This window comes from Nerophis ophidion, linkage group LG01, assembly GCF_033978795.1.
Source record: "Nerophis ophidion isolate RoL-2023_Sa linkage group LG01, RoL_Noph_v1.0, whole genome shotgun sequence".
In the NCBI taxonomy this organism is placed as follows: Eukaryota; Metazoa; Chordata; class Actinopteri; order Syngnathiformes; family Syngnathidae; genus Nerophis; species Nerophis ophidion.
This window is the reverse complement of record NC_084611.1, coordinates 28,557,045-28,581,451: the sequence shown is the minus strand read 5'-3', so window position 1 is coordinate 28,581,451 and position 24,407 is coordinate 28,557,045. Positions and strand designations below refer to the sequence as shown.

The 24,407-nt window shown below is 41.7% G+C and overlaps 2 long non-coding RNA genes across 3 annotated transcripts in view; one reads left to right on the top strand and one right to left on the bottom strand.

The window, feature by feature from the left end:
* LOC133552767 (uncharacterized) overlaps positions 1-24,407 on the top strand; it is a 74,908-nt gene that overhangs the window by 13,424 nt on the left and 37,077 nt on the right. The window contains exon 2 of the long non-coding RNA XR_009806766.1: positions 21,389-21,781. This is a non-coding gene — a long non-coding RNA (uncharacterized LOC133552767). The remainder of the gene's footprint in view (positions 1-21,388; positions 21,782-24,407) is intronic.
* On the bottom strand, positions 7,516-21,785 carry LOC133552771 (uncharacterized). Of its 2 annotated transcripts, none has more exons than XR_009806767.1 (3): positions 21,616-21,785; positions 21,352-21,545; positions 7,516-8,185 (listed from the first exon to the last, which is right to left on the bottom strand). It is a non-coding gene; the product is annotated as an uncharacterized LOC133552771 (long non-coding RNA). The 2 variants fall into 2 exon arrangements; XR_009806769.1 differs by lacking the exon at positions 7,516-8,185 and adding an exon at positions 19,111-19,776.

Below are 24,407 nucleotides of genomic sequence, written 5' to 3'. Positions count from 1 at the left end.
GGAATTTAGGGATTTCACCATCTACGGTCCATATTATCATCAAAAGGTTCAGAGAATCTGGACAAATCACTGCACATAAGCGATGATATTATGGAGCTTCGATCCCTCAGGTGGTACTACATCAAAAAGCGACACCAGTGTGTAAAGGATATCACCACACGGGCTCAGGAACACTTCAGAAAACCACTGTCAGTAACTACAGTTTGTCACTACATCTGTAAGTGCAAGTTAAAACTCTAGGATGCCATAGCATGGCCGAATAGCTTAGCATCGCCGGTAAAATGTGCGGACCAAACGATCAGGACTTTCGCATCTTGTGACACTGGAGCAACTTAAATCCGTCGATTGGTAAGTGTATTTTTTCGCATTAAATGTGGGTGGAAGGAAACATAATATAGTTGCAAATGCATCTGCAGGTTATCCATACATCTCTGTGCCATGTCTGCTTTAGCACCGCCGGTAAATAGCATGTTAGCATCGATTAGCTGGCAGTCACGCCGCAACCAAATATGTCTGATTAGCACATAAGTCAACAACATCAACAAAACTCACCTTTGTGATTACGTTGACTTTATCGTTGCAAATGCATCTGCAGGTTATCCATACATCTCTGTGCCATGTCTGTCATTGCCGGTAAAATGTGGAGACCCTTTGGTACATTCAATGGGGGTCTGGCGGCAGACACTTTCGCATCTCCGGGCCAGTGGTGCTACTTGAATCCCTCCCTGTTAGTGTTGTTACACACACCGACATCACACCGACGAGGCACGATGTCTCCAAGGTTCCAAAAAATAATTGAAAAAAACTGAAAATAACAGAGCTGAGACCCGGTGTTTGCAATGTGTTGAAAATGAAAATGGCGGCTGTATTACCTCGGTGACGTCACGTTCTGACGTCATCGCCACAGAGCGATAAACAGAAAGGCGTTTAATTTGCCAAAATTCACCCATTTAGAGTTCGGAAATCGGTTGAAAAAATATATGGTCTTTTTTCTGCACCATCAAGGTATATATTGACGCTTACATATGTCTGGTCAGGCTTGTATCGCGATACATGTTGATATTGTTTTAACACCCAGCCCCACTGTGGTCAATTAGAAGCATGAAAAAGCAACATCAGCTGACTTGGTTGTGCATTCCCAATAAAATGAGATATTAAATGCATTTTGACAAGAAAGCTTCTTCTGTTGTGGTGAAGTTTCCCTGGAAGCAGCTTGAGAAATATGCAGAACTCTACTAAAGAACACTGAGTCAAATGAGGTAATAGAGATGAACAAACCGGGTTAACTCTGGCAATAGGTGAAATGAGGTGAAAGCTTTGCAGAGAAGACACTGTTATGCCAACCCGATGCGACCTTTGCTTGACGACAAAAATACCAAAGGAGAAGTGGCTTTGAATGACTCTTTTTCCAGCATCCACACTTCTGTCCTCATCTGCTTCCTCCCTCTGTCAACCCACTGACCCCGGTTGTCAAGGCGATGCGTTTGTCTGATCCAAAGTGACAGCTCTATTCAGGTTGTTGTCGTCTCCTGCGACGACCAACGAGCAGCACTTAATTGGGTCTGGGGAGAGGGGGGGGGGGGGGGACTGTGGAGGGGGGCAGGCCCCGGTAATTAGATGGACGGTTGACAAGATTAAAGAGCTCTTTGTCAGCGCTTTGTCTTACGCACGTGTTGTATTAGCTGTTGCAAAACAACAACAACAAAGAAAACAACCAAGGAATATAGTAGGTCACAAGGCGGCTTCAGAAACTGGGATCATTTAGTTAATTATTCATTCATTCCTTCAGCTGCGAGGCAGATATGTGAGCAGTCCACCGAGCAAGGGGAACATCAGAACCGGTTTTAAGGGACATGCAGGAAGAAAAACTAGTCAAAGATCCTCTGTATTTTCCTGAGAACCAGCATCATCTGCTGTGGACATTCATTTTTTTGTCTATTATTTGTCAGAGTTACACATTTCTGAAGAAATAACCATTTGATGCAAAACAAAACATCCACTACAGAGGACATTGGTTGTCGGTAGGATCCCCCATCTGCTGTTTTTAAGAAATTACTGTCTATCAGGGGTCTATCCTTGCCCCAATCTTATTTGCGCTTTACCTTCTCCCCCTTGGTTCTATTTTTAGGAAGTACGGTATTGCATTTCATTTTTATGCCGATGATTGCCAGATCTATTTTCCCATGGCACAAAATAACACAGTTCAACGTCTCATTGACTGCCTGCACGACATCAAAGCCTGGCTTTCAGTTAACTTCCTGAGTCTAAATGAAGACAAAACAGAAGTTATGTTGTTCAGTCCAAGTCGCTCTCCCTCCCCCAACGTTGAACTCGGCACTCTCACCCCGTATCTCAGCGACTGTGTCACAAACTTGGGGGTAAAGTTCGACTCAGATTTTAAATTCGGAAAAAAAATCAGCAGCGTCGTTCAAAAAAGCTTTTATTAATTACGCCAAATAGTGAAATTGAAACCGCTTCTGTCAGGACATGATCTCGAGAAATTAATACACGCCTTTATCTCGAATCGTTTATACTACTGCAATACCCTGTATGTCGGCATTAGCCAGGCCTCCCTCGTACGCCTCCAGCTCGTGCAGAACTCTGCCGCCCGTCTGCTAACACAGACCCACAGACGTGAGCACATCACCCCTATATTAGGGTCCCTTCACTGGCTCCCTGTGCGTTTCCGAATCAATTTTAAACTCCTTCTATTTGTTTTTAAATGTCTAAACAACCTCACGCCAACATATCTCTCCGAACTCCTTCAGCCTTAATGCCACACCCGATCCCTAAGATCAGCCGATCAGCAGCTACTGACAGTCCCTGACACAAGGCTGAAACTTAGAGGTGACAGAGCATTCGCCGCTGCTGCTCCCAAGCTCTGGAACAACCTACCCTGAGTGTTAGACAAGCCTCCTCTCTTCCTGTTTTTAAATGTCTCTTAAAAACATACTTTTATTCCATGGCTTTTAACACTGAGTGATAGCCATCCTGCAATGCCCCCCATTGTACACCTGCTGTGAACCTGTTTTTATGTTTTATTTTATTTTATTTCATCTTATTTATTTTTTATCATGTTCTGTTTGTGTTGTGTTGTGCTTAATCGGTTCTCGTTTTTAACCTGCCCGTTGTACAGCACTTTGGCTACCCTTGTGATAAATTTTAAATGTGCTGTATAAATAAAGTTGATTTGATTTGATTTGATCAGTGTTGCCCTGGCGATGAGGTGGTGACTTGTCCAGGATGTACCCAACCTACCGCCCGAATGCAGCTGAGAGGCTCCAGCACCCGATTCTCATTTTTAAAAAATAAATTTTTTATTTTTATTATTATTTTTATAATTTTTTTTTTATCAATCCGACAAACCACTACACAGCAATACCATAACAATGCAATCCAATTCCAAAACCAAACCTGACCCAGCAACACTCAGAACTGCAATAAACAGAGCAATTGAGAAGACACAAACACGACACAGAACAAACTAAAACTAGTGAAACAAAAATGAATATTATCAACAACAGTATCAATATTAGTTATAATTTCAGCATAGCAGTGATTAAAAATCCCTCATTGACATTATCGTTGGACATTTCTAAAAATAAAAAAAAGAACAATAGTGTCACAGTGGCTTACACTTGCATCGCATCTCATAAGCTTGACAACACACTGTGTCCAATGTTTTCACAAAGATAAAATAAGTCATATTTTTGGTTCGTTTAATAGTTAAAACAAAATTACATTATTGCAATCAGTTGATAAAACATTGTCCTTTACGATTATAAAAGCTTTTTTTAAAAAAAAAATCTACTGCTCTGCTAGCATGTCAGCAGACTGAGGTAGATCCTGCTGAAATCCTATGTATTAAATGAATACAGAATCATTTTGAATCGGAAAAATATCGTTTCGAATCGAGAATCGAATCGAATAAAAAAAAATCGATATATTATTGAATCGTGGCCCCAAGAATCGATATTGAATCGAATCGTGGGACACCCAAAGATTCACAGCCCTAATAGCCACAGAGAATTGTGTCTCTTTAGTGAGCTGAATAAGGAGCGCAATCCATTTAGCGTGTTTGTCTTTATGAATATGAAGGATATATGCTGATTATCAGAATACTGGGAGGGGAAAATGCAAATATATTTATTCTGCACATGCAGCGTGATTTATCGCGACTATAACACAAATGCGAGCGCTATTCTGTGTCTTTAAGGTACAGACAACAGGGGTGTCGTTTCACTCTGTTTATTTATATATATATACATTAGGTCAGGAAAAAACACAGAGGCTATATACAAGCGAATGCAAGTCATACTTGGTCAACAGCCATACAGGTCACACTGAGGGTGGCCGTATAAACAACTTTAACACTGTTACAAATATGCGCCACACTGTTAACCCACACCAAACAAGAATGACAAACACATTTCGGGAGAACATCCGCACCGTAACACAACATAAACACAGCAGAAATAAATACTCATAAGCCCTTGCAGCACTAACTCTTCCGGGACGCTACAATATACCCCCCAACCACGCCCACCTCAACCACATTCCAAGCTGCTGTCTTGAGGCATGTTAAAAAAAATAATGCACTTTTTGACTTCAATAATAAATATGGCAGTGCCATGTTGGCATTTTTTTTTCCATAACTTGAGTTGATTTATTTTGGAAAACTTTGTTACATTATTTAATGCATCCAGCGGGGCATCACTAAAAAATTAGGCATAATAATGTGTTAATTCCACGACTGGTTGATATCGGAATCGGTAATTAAGAGTTGGACAATATCGGAATATCGGATACCGGCAAAAAAGCCATTACCGGACATCTCTAATAAGAACACATGCTTAAGGTCTTCATTCTTTCAGATAAAAAGAAAGTACACACAGGGACACATCAGTTCTTATTTTAGGCACACTATAGTACTAGAGGGCAGCACGGTGGCAGAGGGGTTAGTGCATCTGTCTCACAATACGTAGGTCCTGAGTAGTGCTGGGTTAAATCCCGGGCTCGGGATCTTTCTGTGTGGAGTTTGCATGTTCTCCCCGTGAATGCGTGGGTTCCCTCCGTGTACTCCGGCTTCCTCCCACCTCCAAAGACAAGCACCTGGGGATAGGTTGATTGGCAACACTAAATTGGCCCTAGTGTGTGAATGTGAGTGTGAATGTTGTCTGTCCATCTGTGTTGGCCCAGCGATGAGGTGGCGACTTGTCCAGGGTGTACCCCGCCTTCCGCCCGCCTGTAGCTGACATAGGCTCCAGCGCACCCCGCGACCTCAAAAGGAAATAAGCGGTAGAAAATGGATGGATGGGTGTGAATGTGAGTGTGAATGTTGTCTGTCTATCTGTGTTGGCCCTGCGATGAGGTGGCGACTTGTCCAGGGTGTACCCCGCCTTCCGCCCGATTGTAGCTGAGATAGGCACCAGCGCCTCCCGTGACCCGAAAGGGAATAAGCGGTAGAAAATGGATGGACGGATATAGTATTAGAAGCTGTCAAGTATATCATTAATTTAGCAATGATGATGTTTAAGACTCCACGGTCCCTGGCATCAGTGGTACTGTCCACCACAGCCAACTAGCTTGCACTTGCATAGTGTTTTTCTGCGATTTCCGCACGCCTTTTGGACGACACTCATTTATTGCACATTTATTATGTTATCATGTTCCTAACTAAGGTGTTTTGCTATGGTATTAAAGCCGGCAGCAGACACGCAGTCCTGCAGTGCATATGCACATTTTCCTTTTTTATTCATAGGTTTTCCTCTTTTTTTTCCTTAAAGGTTGTTCCATTCTGTATCATGTCAACACGTTCACTGCAGCTGCTTTACCACTTGTAAACAACAGAGGCTTTGAGCAAGCCATGCTATGAGCTACATTGCGAACGTGATAATGCATCATATTACTGACTGGTCCATAGGCCAAACACAGTAGGCACTGATCCAATCAAAAGTATTTTTGAGGAATATCATTCTTTATTTTTTTCCTGAGGACGGTGATGCTATTGTCCGACAGTAGAAGGCTAAGCTAACTACATAATAAATCGAAAGAACATTGTTAACGTATCATTTACACATTTTTAACCTACTGTTATTACTTACAGTTTCATTGTTTCCTCCATTGCCCTAAATAGTGGACACTGAGCCCACCGTTAAAAGTATTTTTTATTTTTTTTGTTGAAAATCCATCTTTTTGTGAAAGTTTGTGGGTGAAGCATGACTCTTCTGCGCACACAATCAAAGCGACTTCTTCACAGTACATTGCCGCAAATCAAAAAAGTTAAAAGTAAGGCCCTTTTTATTTCAGATGAGCCTGAAATGTGGTGTAGTGACTTGTGCTGGTTAAAACAAACAAACAACAGAGCATTTTTCTTCAATGGGTTTCAGCATGTTGTGGCACAGCCGGTTTTACATGAATCCAAATGGGCTGACTCGTGCAAAGATGTTCGGGAAAATTTCTATCATGTATGGATAATGCGCTGAGGTAAAAGGTCAGAAAGCGTACAAGTCAGAGCGAATTCCAACAGCTTTTGAGGAAGCAAGACAGAAGGTAAGACGTTTTTTATAAATATCTCCACAATGCTTCCATGGTGTGATTTGAACTTTTCGGGAATTATGCAGACCCCAAATACACATAAGCAGGTACCAATAAGTAAGAAAAGTTAGTTTTGAAAAGTATCCATCCATCCATTTTCTACCGCTTATTCCTTTTTAGGGGTCGCGGGGGGCGCTGGCGCCTATCTCAGCTACAATCGGGCGGAAGGCAGGGTACACCCTGGACAAGTCGCCACCTCATCGCAGGGCCAACACAGATAGACAGACAACATTCACACTCACATTCACACACTAGGGCCAATTTAGTGTTGCCAATCAACCTATCCCCAGGTGCATGTTTTTGGAGGTGGGAGGAAGCCGGAGTACCCGGAAGGAACCCACGCATTCACGGGGAGAACATGCAAACTCCACACATAAAGATCCCGAGCCTGGATTTGAACCCAGGACTGCAGGAACTTCGTATTGTGAGGCAGACGCACTAACCCCTCTGCCACCGTGAAGCCTTTTGAAAAGTAGGGCTCCTTTAATCAGTCATCCAGCAGCTACACAATTATAAAAGGATATTGCTGAATCGACAAAATTTCTAAAATTTCTATTTTGACAGTCTGTATAAAGTATATTTACAATCCCACGTACTGTAAGACAGAGTTGCAGCCCAATCGACTCCTTACTCACAGCTACATACACGATATTGCCAAAAGTATTTGGCCATCTGCCTTGACTCACATATGAACTTGAAGTATCATCCCATTACTGCCATGAGTTGGCGTCTTGTCCAGGGTGTACTGTACCTTGCGCCTGATTGTTGCTGAGATAGGCACCAGCGCCCCCCGCAACCCCAAAGGGAATAAGTGGTAGAAAATGGATGGATGGATATCATCCCATTACTAACCCATATGTTAGGAACTCGCATGGCTGCAGTTTTTGTGACCCCAATATGCAAGAAACAGAAGGACGCTGAGCAGGTAAGATGATTTTAATTATCATCAACAGAGGAGAAAGCAGTCTTGCATGAAACAGTTCCAACATAAAGTGATCTTTGAGCAATGAGGAGTACTTTAGACAAAGCATAAATAGGATACATGTTAATTGGCCGCAGGTGTGGACCAGCTGCCAATCAACAGCAGGTGAGTGAACAAACAGTGCTCAGCGGAAAAAGCAGGAAGTGGAAACCAAAATAAGAGCACTGATAGGAAGTAAATACAAAAACAAGGAAAACAAACAAATGAAGTGACAGATCGTGACACCGTAGGGTTCATTATGATGTCGGTCCACCTTTTGCAGCTATTACAGCTTCAACTCTTCTGGGAAGGCTTTCCACAAGGTTGCGGGGAGTGTTTATAGAAATGTTCCACCATTCTTCCAAAAGCGCATTGGTGAGGTCACACAATGATGTTGGTCGAGAAGGCCTGGCTCTCAGTCTCCGTTCTAATTCATCCCAAAGGTGTTCTATCGGGTTCAGGTCAGGACTCTGTGCAGGCCAGTCAAGGTCATCCACTCCAGACTCTGTCATCCATGTGGCCGGGGCCAATTGATTAGGACACCTGATTCTGATCATCTGGATGGGTGGCCAAATACTTCTGGCAATACAGTGTATTTCTGCACACCTGTCAGTTTGGACATCTTTTCTAAATGAAGACGCAAAATACAATTTCAGCTTTGATAAATCACACTGTGTGCAAAATAATTAGATTTTTATCTCCTACTCCCAGTATTGTGGGTGTGGACAGATATGATAAAAGGACTGCACTCTTTTATTCTACTCCCTTAAGACAGTGGTTCTCAAATGGGGGTACGCGTACCCTTGGGGGTACTTGAAGGTTTGCCAAGGGGTACGTGAGATTTTTTAAAAAATATTTAAAAAATTGCAACGACTTAAAAATCCTCTATAAATACATATATTGAATAATACTTCAACAAAATATGAATGTAAGTTCATAAACTGTGAAAAGAAATGCAACAATGCAATATTCGGTGTTGACAGCTAGATTTTTGTGGACATTTTCCATAAATATTGATGTTAAAGATTTTCGTTTTTTGTAAAGAAATGTTTAGAATTAAGCTCATGAATCCAGATGGATCTCTATTACAATCCCCAAAGAGGGCACTTTAAGTTGATGATTACTTCTATGTGTAGAAATCTTTATTTATAATTGAATCACTTCTTTATTTTTCAACAAGGTTTTATTCCATCCATCCATCCATCATCTTCCGCTTATCCGAGGTCGGGTCGCGGGGGCAGCAGCCTAAGCAGGGAAGCCCAGACTTCCCTCTCCCCAGCCACTTCGTATAGCTCTTCCCGGGGGATCCCGAGGCGTTCCAGGCTAGCCGGGAGACATAGTCTTCCCAACGTGTCCTGGGTCTTCCCCGTAGCCTCCTACCAGCTGGACGTGCCCTAAACACCTCCCTAGGGAGGCGTTCGGGTGGCATCCTGACCAGATGCCCGAACCACCTCATCTGGCTCCTCTCGATGTGGAGGAGCAGCGGATTTACTTTGAGTTCCTCCCGGATGGCAGAGCTTCTCACCCTATCTCTAAGGGAGAGCCCCGTCACACGGCGGAGGAAACTCATTTCGGCCGCTTGTACCCGTGATCTTGTCCTTTCGGTCATAACCCAAAGCTCATGACCATAGGTGAGGATGGGAACGTAGATCGACCGGTAAATTGAGAGCTTTGCCTTCCGGCTCAGCTTCTTCTTCACCACAACGGATTGATACAACGTCCGCATTACTGAAGACGCCGCACCGATCCGCCTGTCGATCTCACAATCCACTCTTCCCCCACTCGTGAACAAGACTCCTAGGTACTTGAACTCCTCCACTTGGGGCAGGGTCTCCTCCCCAACCCGGAGATGGCACTCCACCATTTTCCGGGCGAAAACAAAGTTTTAGTTATTTTTATATCTTTTTTTCCAAATAGTTCAAGAAAGACCACTACAAATGAGCAACATTTTGCACTTTTCTACAATTTAATAAATCAGAAACTTATGACATAGTGCTGTATTTTACTTCTTTATCTCTTTCTTTCAACCAAAAAGGCTTTGCTCTGATTAGGGGGTACTTGAATTACATTTTTTTCCCCAGGGGGTACATCACTGAAAACCACTGTTTTATCGGGTTCAGGTCAAGACTCTGTGCAGGCCAGTCACGTTCATCCACACCAGACTTTGTCATCCATGTGGCCGGGGCCAACTGATTAGGACACCTTTTTCTGATCATCTGGATGGGTAGCCAAATACTTTTGGCAATACAGTGTATTCCTGCACGCCTGTCAGTTTGGACATCTTTTCTAAATAAAGACGCAATATAGCAGAACAATTTCAGCTTTGATAAATCACACTTTGTGCACAAAATAGTTAGACTTGCATCCCCTACTCCCAGTATTGTGGGTGTAGACAGATATGCTAAGTGGACTGCACTCCTTTATTCTGCTCACTTAAGAGATACGATCCTTATTGCACATGTTTTGTAGATCAGCTTTGAGTGGTGCAATAAAGTTTGCACATGTTTTGTCATACGCCATTCAGGCCCACAGTTTTGTTTGCTTTCCTTCTTTGACTCATTACTCTGTAGACGCTCAACTGTAACTGTTGCCCCGCCTGAACTGTAAATGAAGCATTTGCCTGAAGATGTAATGACTGATGTTAGTTTGGGTGTGACTTAAAAAAGACGAGTGCCTTTGGGGTGACTGTGTACACATACGTTTATGTCTTTGTAACATACACACACACTCACATCAAATATAACACACACATTTGGCATGCTGTTGTATTTGCAAACGTGAACATATGGATACAGAGGCACAAACCTTACTGTTTGCACTCACAACAACGCACACACGCCTCAGCGCTGATAACAATCTGTCGCCCTCGCCATCTTGACACCATCGTACTTGTGTAGACCTGCAGAAACCTGGCCCGCCGCTTGTCCGCATCAAGCTAAACTAACCGCGATCACCCTCGTTTAGCGCAAAACAATATTTACGACAACAGCACGGGCGGGTGATTGCAGATAAAAGGTGGGTGGACGTGGGAGGGGGGGAAGCAACCCGTCTTTCCTGTCGGACGCTTTGCCTGTCGCCATCCATCTCACATGTCTGCGTGAGCCAACGGTCTGCAAGGATGGTATTCATTATGACTGAATGGGTGGAGTTGCTCTTTTCAGCACGCACTAAGGTGGGGCAAAATATGTAAACAAGCTTTATGTACAGTATGACGTCTGAGGGCACATGCATCTGTTTAGGACAGGCCTGGGCAATTATTTTGACTCGGGGGCCACATTTAGAGAAAAAAAATGTGTCTGGGGGCCAGTATATATATTTTTAGGAACACTAGTACAAAACTTCACAATAATGTCTGATTGTGTTACGGTTATATATAAATATATATATAGTTCAAGGGTGGACCCCGAGATGCAGAGAATGGAGGCAAGGCTAGCGATAATAACAAAATTAAATATTTAATAAGTCAAAATGGTAACTAAGGAAGATGGGGCAAATGTGCACACCATGGGAGATATAACAAAGGTAGTCCCCCTCAGAGGCTGGCAGGGAAAAGGCCAGGACGAACACAGCGTGGCAAAACTAGTCCTCAAAACAAGGAGGCTTGAAAAAACAAAAACACAACGAGGTCAAAATACATGAATATACGACAGCAACATACCAGGGGAGCTGAATACGTGAAGCACATGTCAGAGCGGAGTTCAGGAACAATAGTCGGCAGGGACAAGCTGGCGGAGAAGCGCTTAAATACTACCGGGATGTGATTGGCAGCAGGTGTGCCTAGTTGAGGGCAAATAGACTTGGGAAAAAAACTGACAAACTAAATGAGGAGGCAGGGAGAATACAACAAAAACAACATGATTGAATGCTAAAAACGTTGTGACTGACCGCCTTAAAAAACTCAATGGAATTTAGAATGTTTCTATGAACGATAAAACACTGAATATTGACAAAACATGAATGTCACACCCCCTTTTGATCGACATATTTTACAATCAAGTGAAACGCAACAAAAATTCAACATACAGTAAAATATGAATGCAAAGGGTACAAAATAAACCCACCTACATTCTGATATATCACTAAGCTTTAGAACTTTGTTGTGAAAAGCTTCTTCTGCGTCTGTGGAAACGCTTCCCGCCCACACTGTTTGGTACCTCGTCTGAGCTGCTGTGACGTATATTACCGTAGTAACTAATTAGATTACCATAGTAACTGGTATATCATCCATAAGCGCAGATTCCAACCATTGAAATACTTTGTTTCCCTAACTGTTTCTTTGCTATCACTTTTACGATCGTATTTGTACATATCGTATGTGCTGGTGTTGTTCTATTGTTGTTGTTGTTTTTGTTGTTAGTGTTGTTTTTGCTGTTGTTGTTTTTGTCCAGAGGTGGGTAGAGTAGCCATAAACTGTACTCCAGTAAGAGTACTGTTACTTTAGAGATTTATTACGCAAGTGAAAGTAAGGAGTAGTCACCCAAATATTTACTTGAGTAAAAGTAAAAAGTATGTTGTGAAAAAACTACTCAAGTACTGAGTAACTGATGAGTAACTTGATTGTTTAATGATTACGGCAACAAATGGTAACACTCCAATAAGTTTTGTATTAGTAGATTGCATAGAAAATTGAACTTATTAGAAAGGAGATTAAAGACAATGCGTCCCAGCTACAACTGGGTTATAGTAACACAGATACGATTGTATATACGGCGGATACTGCAAATATCCAAAATAGTTTTTCTCGTTTTGATGAAATAACAGTAGAAGGATTGTTACAACGTGTAAATGGAATAAAACAAACAACATGTCTACTTGACCCACTTCCTGGGAAACTTATCAAGGAGCTTTTTGTATTATTAGGTCCATCAGTGCTAAATATTATAAACTTATCACTTTCCTCGGGCACTGTTCCCCTTGCATTCAAAAAAGCGGTTATTCATCCTCTCCTTAAAAGAGCTAACCTCGATCCTGACCTCATGGTAAACTACCTTCCCTTTATTTTGAAAATCCTCGAAAAAATTGTTGCAGAGCAGCTAAATGAACACTTAGCGTTTAACAATCTATGTGAAACCTTTCAATCCGGTTTCAGGGCAAATCACTCGACTGAGACAGCCCTCGCAAAATTGACTAATGATCTATTGCTAACGATGGACTCTGATGCGTCGTCTATGTTGCTGCTCCTCGATCTTAGTGCTGCTTTCGATACCGTCGATCATAATATTTTATTAGAGCGTATCAAAACACGAATTGGTATGTCAGACTCAGCCCTGTCATGGTTTAACTCTTATCTTACTGATAGGATGCAGTGCGTCTCCCATAACAGTGTGACCTCGGACTATGTTAAGGTAACGTGTGGAGTTCCCCAGGGTTCGGTCCTTGGCCCTGTACTCTTCAGCATCTACATGCTGCCGCTGGGTGACGTCATACGCAAATACGGTATTAGCTTTCACTGTTATGCTGATGACACCCAACTCTACATGCCCCTAAAGCTGACCAACACGCCGGACTGTAGTCAGTTGGAAGCGTGTCTTAATGAAATTAAACAATGGATGTCCGCTAACTTTTTGCAACTTAATGCCAAAAAAACGGAAATGCTGATTATCGGTCCTGCTAGACACCGACCTCTATTTAATAATACAACTTTAACTTTTGACAACCAAATAATAAAACAAGGTGACTCTGTAAAAAATCTGGGTATTATCTTCGACCCAACTCTCTCCTTTGAGTCACACATTAAAAGCGTTACTAAAACGGCCTTCTTTCATCTCCGTAATATCGCTAAAATTCGCTCCATTTTGTCCACTAAAGACGCCGAGATCATTATCCATGCGTTTGTTACGTCTCGTCTCGATTACTGTAACGTATTATTTTCGGTTCTCCCCATGTCTAGCATTAAAAGATTACAGTTGGTACAAAATGCGGCTGCTAGACTTTTGACAAGAACAACAAAGTTTGATCATATTACGCCTGTACTGGCTCACCTGCACTGGCTTCCTGTGCACTTAAGATGTGACTTTAAGGTTTTACTACTTACGTATAAAATACTACATGGTCTAGCTCCAGCCTATCTTGCCGATTGTATTGTACCGTATGTCCAGGCAAGAAATCTGCGTTCAAAAGACTCCGGCTTATTAGTGATTCCTAGAGCCCAAAAAAAGTCTGCGGGCTATAGAGCGTTTTCCGTTCGGGCTCCAGTACTCTGGAATGCCCTCCCGGTAACAGTTCGAGATGCTACCTCAGTAGAAGCATTTAAGTCTCACCTTAAAACTCATTTGTATACTCTAGCCTTTAAATAGACCTCCTTTTTAGACCAGTTGATCTGCCGCTTCTTTTCTTTCTCCTATGTCCCCCCCTCCCTTGTGGAGGGGGTCCGGTCCGATGACCATGGATGAAGTACTGGCTGTCCAGAGTCGAGACCCAGGATGGACCGCTCGTCGGGACCCAGGATGGACCGCTCGCCTGTATCGGTTGGGGACGTCTCTACGCTGCTGATCCGCTTGAGATGGTTTCCTGTGGACGGGACTCTCGCTGCTGTCTTGGATCCGCTTGAACTGAACTCTCGCGGCTGTGTTGGAGCCACTATGGATTGAACTTTCACAGTATCATGTTAGACCCGCTCGACATCCATTGCTTTCGGTCCCCTAGAGAGGGGGGGTTGCCCACATCTGAGGTCCTCTCCAAGGTTTCTCATAGTCAGCATTGTCACTGGCGTCCCACTGGATGTGAATTCTCTCTGCCCACTGGGTGTGAGTTTTCCTTGCCCTTTTGTGGGTTCTTCCGAGGATGTTGTAGTCGTAATGATTTGTGCAGTCCTTTGAGACATTTGTGATTTGGGGCTATATAAATAAACATTGATTGATTGATTGAAATAATCACAAAAACATAAAAATAGCAATGAGCAAATTCAGAGCCAGGAATATCTTTTAACTAACTAAAACAGTGATATATATTAAATAATAGTACATTAAAATAGGCACATTGAGCCACAATAAATTAATAGCATCATAGGCTCAGTACGCATTCATTGATTGATTGATTGATTGATTGAAAGTTGTATTAGTAGATTGCACAGTACAGTACATATTCCTTACAATTGACCACTAAATGGTAACACCCCAATAAGTTTTTCAACGTTTACCAATTACTTAATAAATGACCAAGTCGAGGTGATCTACCTCATATATACATATACATACACACACATATCATATATATGTATATATATATATATATATATATATATATATATATATATATATACATATGAACACATACATTTATATATACAGTACATAATTTATATTTATTTATTTTGCCGTTTTTGTTGACATGTTAAAGGTGTTTTAATGAATATAGATGCATGTTTAACACATATAGATTCCTATTTTTCATGAAGACAAAAATATAAATTGGTGTATTACCTGATTCTGATGACTTGCATTGATTGGAATCAGATAGTATAGTGCTGATAATGTCCACGTTTTCGAATGGAGGAGAAAAAAAGTTCCTCTTTTCTGTCTAATACCACATGAAAGTCGTTGCTTTTTGGCATCTTATTTGTCCAGCTTCCATATTCGTTTTTATACACTTTACAAGAAATATATTGGCGGCAAACTCCGTATCTTGCTAGCTTGTTTGCGCTGGCTTTCGGAGACTCTTATTTTGTTACCGCAGGCGCGATGGAGCGGCACTTTTATTGTGAAGACAGGAACTGTGCGATCAGTTTTTAGGCTTTTGACGGGAAGTACGGTTGAAATAAAAAGTGTCTTTTTTCCTTTACACTTTTGATTGAATGTTTGAAACTTTTATTAGTAGATTGCACAGTTCAGTACATATTCCGTACAATTGACCACTAAATGGTAACACCCCAATACGTTTTTCAACTACTTTAAGTCGGGTCATGTGACCGCCTGGCTCTGTTTGATTGGTCCAACGTCACCAGTGACTGCATGTGATTGGTGAAACGCAGGCATGCGTAGATCCTACTTTGAAAAACCAAAACAAACATTAACAGGTCGATAAAAAAAAGTAGCGAGTAGCGAGCTGAATGTAGATAAATGGAGCGGAGTAAATGTAGCGTTTCTTCTTTATAAATATACTCAAGTAAAAGTAAAAGTATGTTTCATAAAAACTACTTGTAGAAGTACATTTTATCCCAAAAGTTACTCAAGTAAATGTAACGGAGTAAATGTAGCACGTTACTACCCACCTCTGTTTTTGTCCCTCTGTCTTATCCCCCTCTTATCCCCACAATTTCCCCCTCTGTCTTCCTTTTTTTCTCTTTCTGTCCCCTCCTGCTCCGGCCCGGCTGCACCAAATGATAATATGAATACATTTAATAAAGTCAAATTCAAATAAGGCAACAAGAGAAGTATCCTACACTTCTCTTTTGTAAAGTAAATCTGAACAGCCGATATGGGCATCTACATCAACTATATGATTTGCCTGAGAAGCTGGACAGGACAAAAAAATAAATAAATAGATAAATAAATAAATACTTTCTATAGTCAAAGACTTACGGTCAGTAGAAAATATCACTGCACATCATAATGGCAGCTACACTTTCCATCTTAAAGATCTAAAAAAAAAATATTTGGGAATGTCCGGGGCATGTGGCCCCCGGGCCTTGATTTGCCCAGGTCTGGTTTAGGACAATCGCCTTTTAATTTCCTACACTGCAAAAAGTCTGTGTTCAAAAACAAAAAAAATATATATACAAAAGTTAGGGGCATTTTACTTGAATTAGAGAAAATTATCTGCCAATAGAACAAAAAAATTTGGCTTGTCAAGACTTTCCAAAACAAGTACAATTAGCTAACCTCAATGAACCCAAAAATACCATAAAATAAGTATATTCTCACTAATAACAAGTACACTTTTTATGGTAGAAAAAACAAATATGAGAACTTTTTTCTCAGTATGTTGAAAAATATTCTTAAATTAAGTAAATGCTAGTGCCATTATCTTGACATAATGATATGCGCTCGGCATTACATTTCTTGCATTTTCCCATCGATAACATGACATCATCGCGCCAAGTGTGTGCTCTTCCAGTCAATTAGTGCGCAAGGAATATACATATATATATATATATATATATATATATATATATATATATATATATATATATATATTTACAGCCCGTCCCCCGACTACATGGTTTTTTATTGTAATTTTGAAGAATTTATCTGAAAGTACATGAACTATTTCTGTTCCAAGTTGTTTGAAATGTCACATGTTAATTGTTTGAATATTAACTTTTAGTTTGCTGTACTGTGCCAACTGTACTACTATATGGGCACGTATGTTCTATGGTTTCAATTAAAATAAAACAGCAAAGCCGTCATCTGTTTTAATTATGAGATATTCATTATTTGAGATATTCATTTTTACTTAGATTTCACTTTTTGCAGTGGTATATTTGGACATACCTTTTTTAAAAAGCCAGCTAATTTATAGGGATCAGGATGTATTTGACAATCTTGATTGAATATCTGTTGCTGGGTAGAAAAACGAGCCGCCATAAGGCCACACAAAGAAGCACAAAGTTGACACGTTGGCTCCAGGCTGCGCGAGTCCTGGCCGTCGTAAAACGTCTGTGGTAAAGACAGGTGTGTGTTTGTTATGTGTGTGCTTGTGTCTCGGGTGCAAACACTGAGCAGCAGGTCCCCCGATATGCATCTAATGAATGTTTTACGATCAAAACAGAGTTGTGTTTTGTCTCCACTGTGCAAACAAAGGGTGAAGTGTTATCTCACTTTCAGTGAGTCACAGTTGGGAGTACAGTCACAAAGCGTATTATATATCGCAATAATAGCCTCTCAAGGGATGAGGCTACATTGGGCTTGAAAGTGTGGTGTGGAAATGCATTGCAGTGTGGTTCTCGCTGTACTCTGAATCGCTTATCTATATGGCTGAATGCAATACTCACTTTTTTGTTTTTGTTTCACCTTTTCGAGACATGGCGCGAACGTGCACCATCGTTTGAACCTAACTGTTTGAGAAATTGCACTAATTGACTTATGTATAAAATACTACACGGTCTAGCGCCATCCTATCTTGCCGATTGTATTGTACCATATGTCCCGGCAAGAAATCTGCGTTCAAAAGACTCCGGCTTATTAGTGATTAACTAAAGCCCAAAAAAAGTCTGCGGGCTATAGAGCGTTTTCCGTTCGGGCTCCAGTACTCTGGAATGCCCTCCCGGTAACAGTTTGAGATGCTACCTCAGTAGAAGCATTTAAGTCTAACCTTAAAACTCATTTGTATACTCTAGCCTTTAAATATACCTCCTTTTTAGACCAGTTGATCTGCCACTTCTTTTATTTTTCTCCTCTGTCCCCCCCTCCCTTGTGGAGGGGGTCCGGTCCGATGACCATGGATGAAGTACTGGCTGTCCAGAGTCGAGACCCAGGATGGATCACTCGCCTGTGTATCGGTTGGGGACATCCCTACAATGCTGATCCGCCTCCGCTTGGGATGGTTTCCTGTGGACGGGACTCTCGCTGCTGTCTTGGATCCGCTTTGAACTGAACTCTCGCGGCTGTGTTGGAGCCACTATTGATTGAACTTTCACAGTATCATGTTGGACCCACTTGACATCCATTGCTTTCGGTCCCCTAGAGGGGGGGGGGTTGCCCACATTTGAGGTCCTCTCCAAGGTTTCTCATAGTCATCATTGTCACTGGCGTCCCACTGGGTGTGAGTTTTCCTTGCCCTTATGTGGGTTCTTCTGAGGATGTCGTAATCGTAGTGGTTTGTACAGTCCTTTGAGACATTTGTGTTTTAGGGCTATATAAATAAACATTGACTTGTGGTCAGGATGTTTTTTCCATTTCCAGCGTGCAAGTAAAGGCAGGGGAACTTGAGTTTGTCACAATGGGGTTTTCGCAGCTTACTGCGGGGTTCGTTCTCCCAAAATGCAGACGGACCACTCTGGACGTGGCGTGGAGGTAGGAACATTATTTAATTATCAAAACTCATAAAGGAGGTACAAAAAACAGAAAACGAGCTGACACTTAGCATGGAATATGGACAAAAAAGTAATCACGTAACTTTGGCATGAAACAAACAACTTACGTAGCCGGTTGCATAAAGAAAATAATGATGCCAGGCTGACTGACCAGCAAAGGCAGGCTAAATAATGCTTCTGATTAGTGCTCGGGAAGCAGGTGAGCGGGCGAACACTAATCAGAGACAGATGGAAATAATAAGTAACCATGGTAACTAAAACAAACAAGGGTGCACAAAAACAGGAACTAATGGAGTCCAAAACTAACTGAACATAACTAAACAAAACATGATCCAGACCACAGATCATCACAGAGTTAGTCAGCTGATAACATCCATCCATCCATTTTCTACCGCTTATTCCCTTTCGGGGTCGCGGGGGGCGCTGGCGCCTATCTCAGCTACAATCGGGCGGAAGGCGGGGTACACCCTGGACAAGTCGCCACCTCATCGCAGGGCGAGCTGATAACAGAGACGGTGAATAGCCTGCAAAGCAGCCCTCAGACAATCAAACATGACTTTTAACGCCATTACCTGGTACATGTCGGTGTGTTCTCAGCATTTTCAGACTGGTAAGTTTGAAACAAAGCATGTTTTATTCTGTTCCACACATAGCATTTAGTAGGCTCTTAGCCAAGCTAGCTGTGGAGGACAAACAAGGTACACTATTTTGTAAAAAATATGTTGTCTTTTTACTTTTAGTGTTGGGGTAAGCACAAAAATAATAACTGTTACAACAATCTCCTTTTCATGACAATTGTTGCTATGTTTTTACTGAATGGTATCTGCTTCCAGGCGCAACACACCCCCCTCGAGAGATTTGGTTTCCAATCTCATAATCCAAGTGTGTTAGTACAGCTTTTCAAAAAACCGAACACGGTCGGAATAAAGTGTTTCCATGGGATGTAGGAGGCCTATTTAGAGCCGAACTGTTTGAGAAATTGCACTAATATTGTGCATGGACACATACTGAGTAAGTCCAGCTTACTTACAAACCTATGTAGTGACCTTGTGGTTAGAGTGCCCGCCCTGAGATCGGTAGGTCGTGAGTTCAAACTCTGGCCGAGTCATACCAAAGACTATAAACACGGGACCCAGTACCTCCCTGCTTGGCACTCAGCATCAAGGGTTGGAAATGGGGGTTGAATCACCAAAATCATTCTTCAGTGCGGCCACCACTGCTGCTCACTGATCCCTCAACTCCCCCACTGCAAAAAGTCAGTGTTCAAAAACAAGAAAAAAAAATACAAAAATGAGGGGTATTGTACTTGAAGTAAGCAAAATTATCTGCCAATAGAACAAGAAAATTTGCCTTGTCAAGACTTTCCAAAACAAGTAAAATTAGCTAACTTCAAAGAACCCAAAACTACCTTAAAATAAGTATATTCTCACTATCAACAAGTGTACTACTACATGGGTACGTATTTTCTATTGTTTCATTGAAAATAAAACAGCAAAGTCCATTTAGTTGTGATCTGTTTTAATGAGACACATTGTGTCAAAGTCAGGATTTTTTTTTACATACTTGAAATAAGAAATGATTACTTTAAAAAAGTAGTTTTATACTCGTGAGTGTTGATGACAGCTTTGCAACAGTTGATATTCTAGTTTCAGGCCCGAAATGTCCATAACACCCTGCCGAGTCCCACAGGGAGGGTGGATGAAAGTTGGAAAAGTCAGCAAAAGTCCCATAAATGTTCAAAATACCTACCCAGGTTCGAGTCCCACAAGTCCCACCGCCGGCCGGGATGCCCAAATTGTCCAAAACACGCCCAGCAAAGTCCCACGGGAAGGCGGGGAGAAAAGTGAGAAAAGTCGGTAAAATGTTCAAAAATCCCACCCGGATTTCAGTCAAACTCAAACTCGAACCTGGGTGGGACTCGAACCTGCGTAGGTATTTTTTGAAAATTTTTGGGACTTTTGCCCACTTTTCTGACTTTTTTACTCCACTTCCCGTGGGACTTTGCTGGATGCGTTTTGGACGGCGGGACTCGTGGGATTGGAATCCGGGGAGGTATTTTGGACCCAATTGGGACTTTTGAACATTTTCACCGCCTTTTCCCCTCTTCTTCCCCGCCTTCCTGTACACCATTGCTTGCATATTTTACTCAATATAGGTCATGCAATGTCGGAAACAAGCTGTAATATCTTACTGAGATCATTTAGGACCAAAACCTTAAAACAAGTAAAATACTAACAAAAAATCTGTTTAGTGAGAAGAATTATCTTATCAGACAGAAAATAAGATAATATCACCCTTATTTGAGATATTTAATCTTACTTAGATTTCAGTTTTTGCAGTGCACGGAGTGAAACATGGGGATGGGTCGAATGGAGAGGGTGATTTCACCACACCTAGTGTGTGTGTGACTATCAGTGGTACTTTAACTTTTAATATCAAATACGCAGGTTACCCCTTAAACACTGCGTGCCTATCCTGCATAAAAGAGTCCCTTGCAACAGAACCTGTGCCTGCGGTGTGTTTGTGTTTGCGGTTTTCAAAAAAGCGCTCGGTATTTCTCAGGTGGGCTTCGCGGTAAGATGTGAAGCCATGGCACACTCTCACACCTAAGTATCAGTATGCTCAACCTGCCTAGGACCCCTCTTGAAGTGCTGGAGGCAAAACTGAAAGCCAAGACTCACACTTGTGTGTGACACGAGGTTGTTAGTGATTCATCACCCAAAGCGGAGCATTCCAGGGTTGTTTGTCTTTGCACAGGTCAGCAACTGAATGCTTCAGGGAAGGGTATTAAAGAGAAGAAAGAAGGTGCGATGTGGAATACCTTTGGGAGATAGTCTAAAGCTGTGTTTGTTTTCCAGGAAAGCCTTCGTGAGTTTCAGTGAGGCCGCCAGGAGAAGTCTGGAAAGTCCATGCTGACTCAACGTGCCGTCACCCTTACAGAATGCAGCCAGCCAAGCACAGACGAAAGGCGACCAGGCAGACACGAGTCAGACAGCAAGGCATCAGGCACGCTGTCTGAAAAAAAAACAAAAAAAAAAAACGCAGCTGAGGTATTATTAGATTCATGTTTTCTGCCTGCTTTCACCTTGCAGGCAGCTGCCCCAACAGCATGCAGGCAACCCCTCCTTCCCGGCAACCACCGCCCTCCTTTGTGAGACGTTTGAAGCCTGAAAGACAGCGAAAAGGGGGATCTGAAGATCAGCTCCTTTTGATCGTGAGCTGGAGAGTTGTGCTCTTTGTTCTGCAGATGAGTGAGTTGAAATAACCATCAGTGATCTGGCGAGAGAATACAGTGCTTTTGTCCCAGCGTAACTTAGTCATGGAGCCTTGTTTGGATACAGATTAATTAAGGCAGCCTTGGAGGACCTTTTTCAGAGAATGAGATAAGAGTAATCCTTGATCAAATGATACATTTAGTGGAGGATTAATCATATTGGAAGGGATGAGAAGATTAACGCCTCTGAGTGATCACAGAACAGAACAAAATAAATCCATCCATCCATTTACTACCGCTTATTCCCTTTCGGGGTCGCGGGGGGCGCTGGCGCCTATCTCAGCTACAATCGGGCGGAAGGCGGGGTACACCCTGGACAAGTCGCCACCTCATCGCAGGGCCAACACAGATAGACAGACAAAATTCACACTCACATTCACACACTAGGGCCAATTTAGTGTTGCCAATCAACCTATCCCCAGGTGCATGTCTTTGGAGGTGGGAGGAAGCCGGAGTACCCGGAGGGAACCCACGCATTCACGGGGAGAACATGCAAACTCCACACAGAAAAATAAATGTACCATGAATTACAATTGTTTTTAACATGGCTGTGCAGCACTTTGGAAACGTTATTGTTGTTTAAATGTGCTATATAAATAAAGTGGATTGGATTGATTGGATGAATTGATTAATTAAGTTGAAAAACTTTTTCGGGTGTTACCATTTAGTGGTCAGTTGTACGGAATATGTACTGTACTCTGCAATATACCAATAAAAGTCTCAATCAATCAATCAATCAATCAAGGTTTAAAATTTAGCAGTAGGGAAGGGTATTCGACTCCTGTTGGTTGTTCTTTGGACAGCAGACTATTTGGGACTGAAACAACACTGCCTCTGCTGGTTAAATTAGTGTAGGAGTGTCCAGGCCCGCGGGCCGGATCTGGAATTGTCTATGGCCCCCGGGATGATATTTGATTAGTATAAGAACCGGCCCGCAGGCCACAACAAGCTGTTGATTTGCACGCACCAACATTCCATCACTATTGGAAACTAGGCTTTTTTCTAAATGGGGTCCCAGGGAGCTTTTACGACAGAGCGTTTAGAATTAACGTTGAGACATTAAAAAGTTTTTGTTTCCACGATTTTCGTCCGAAAATTCCTTTGAAAAAAACCTCTTCCGACGCCTTTCTCTGCATTTAACCCGATGCATTCTTGGTAGAAGCGTCATGTCCGTAGCGCAATCCAAGTTCATGTCTTGATGTTGCCTGCTATTTAACATCCACATAGCCATTAGAGACGTAATATTTGTAATCTGTGCTAAAATTACAGCCGGCATCGATTAAAAACACTTTGTCAGGATCTGCAAATCCTGGTGATATCATAGGTCAACTGGAAAAGTAATTCAGTTATCTGTGCTAAAATGAAATAATAGTGTACGGGAGGCACATGAACAGTAGTCGCATTTGAGAGTGTGCATGTACACTTGGACTTCACGCGTGAAAATACAAAAAAACAGAACTCTGAGAAATCATACTAATGTAGTGCGTGGAAACGTATTGAGTGTTGTCAACTTTCTGAATGTTCCAAACCGTTTGTCCATTGCTTTCGTTGTACACATATTGGGTTAGCACAGGGCAAATCAAAATGTTGGAAGAGCCATATTGGACCAAACCTACACAGAAAAAAATCTGTCTGGAGCTGCAAAAAATTAAAAGCCTTATATAAGTAATGAAGGCAACACATGATGGGTTTGTGTTAGCCTACTATCAAAAATGACTATGCAAATCTTTGTTGATAGAAATGTATTCCACACAGTTTTACAACATTGAAGAATATTAGTAAAACTGAGGTTTCTCAGAGGGTGAGATAACTTCCGGAAATGACTAACTTAGAATGGCCAAAGGTATAGATGTGTGTGTCCAAGTTAAAGGACACGGCAGGCTGTCTTCCTCTAATGGATTTAACGTTTGCTGTGGTCTGGAACAACATGGCCCACAAGCAACTATCAGACATGCAGCCAATATTGCATACAGATTATGTGTCATGAGACATGCAAATACAAATTAAATATACTGAATATATAAGAAAATTAAATGAGCTTGAATTTACCCACAAACGAGGCATAATGATGCAATATGTACGTACAGCTAGCCTAAATAGCATGTTGGCATCGATTAGCTTGCAGTCATGCACTGACCAAATATGCCTGATTAGCACTCTAACAAGTCAATAACATCAACAAAGTGCACCTTTGTGCATTCACACACAGCATAAAACTTTTGTTAGACAAAACGAGACGAGCAAGGAGTGGCATAAAACACGTCTTTTTTGGAGAAAATTTATCATATAAACAAACTACGGTGAGTTCAAGGACAATCTACCATTAATTGATTAACGTGGACCCCGACTTAAACAAGTTGAAAAACTTATTCAGGTGTTACCCTTTGGTGGTCAATTGAATGGAATATGTACTCTACTGTGCAATCTACTAATAAAAGTTTCAATCAATCAATCAAATCGAAATTAGTAGAACAAAACGGCGCACATTTCATCAGTGAAGCATGTTTAATATAAGTGTGTATATATATATATATATATATATATATATATATATATATATAACCTACTCAGTGGCCTACTGTTTGGACTGTTCGCCCTGCGAT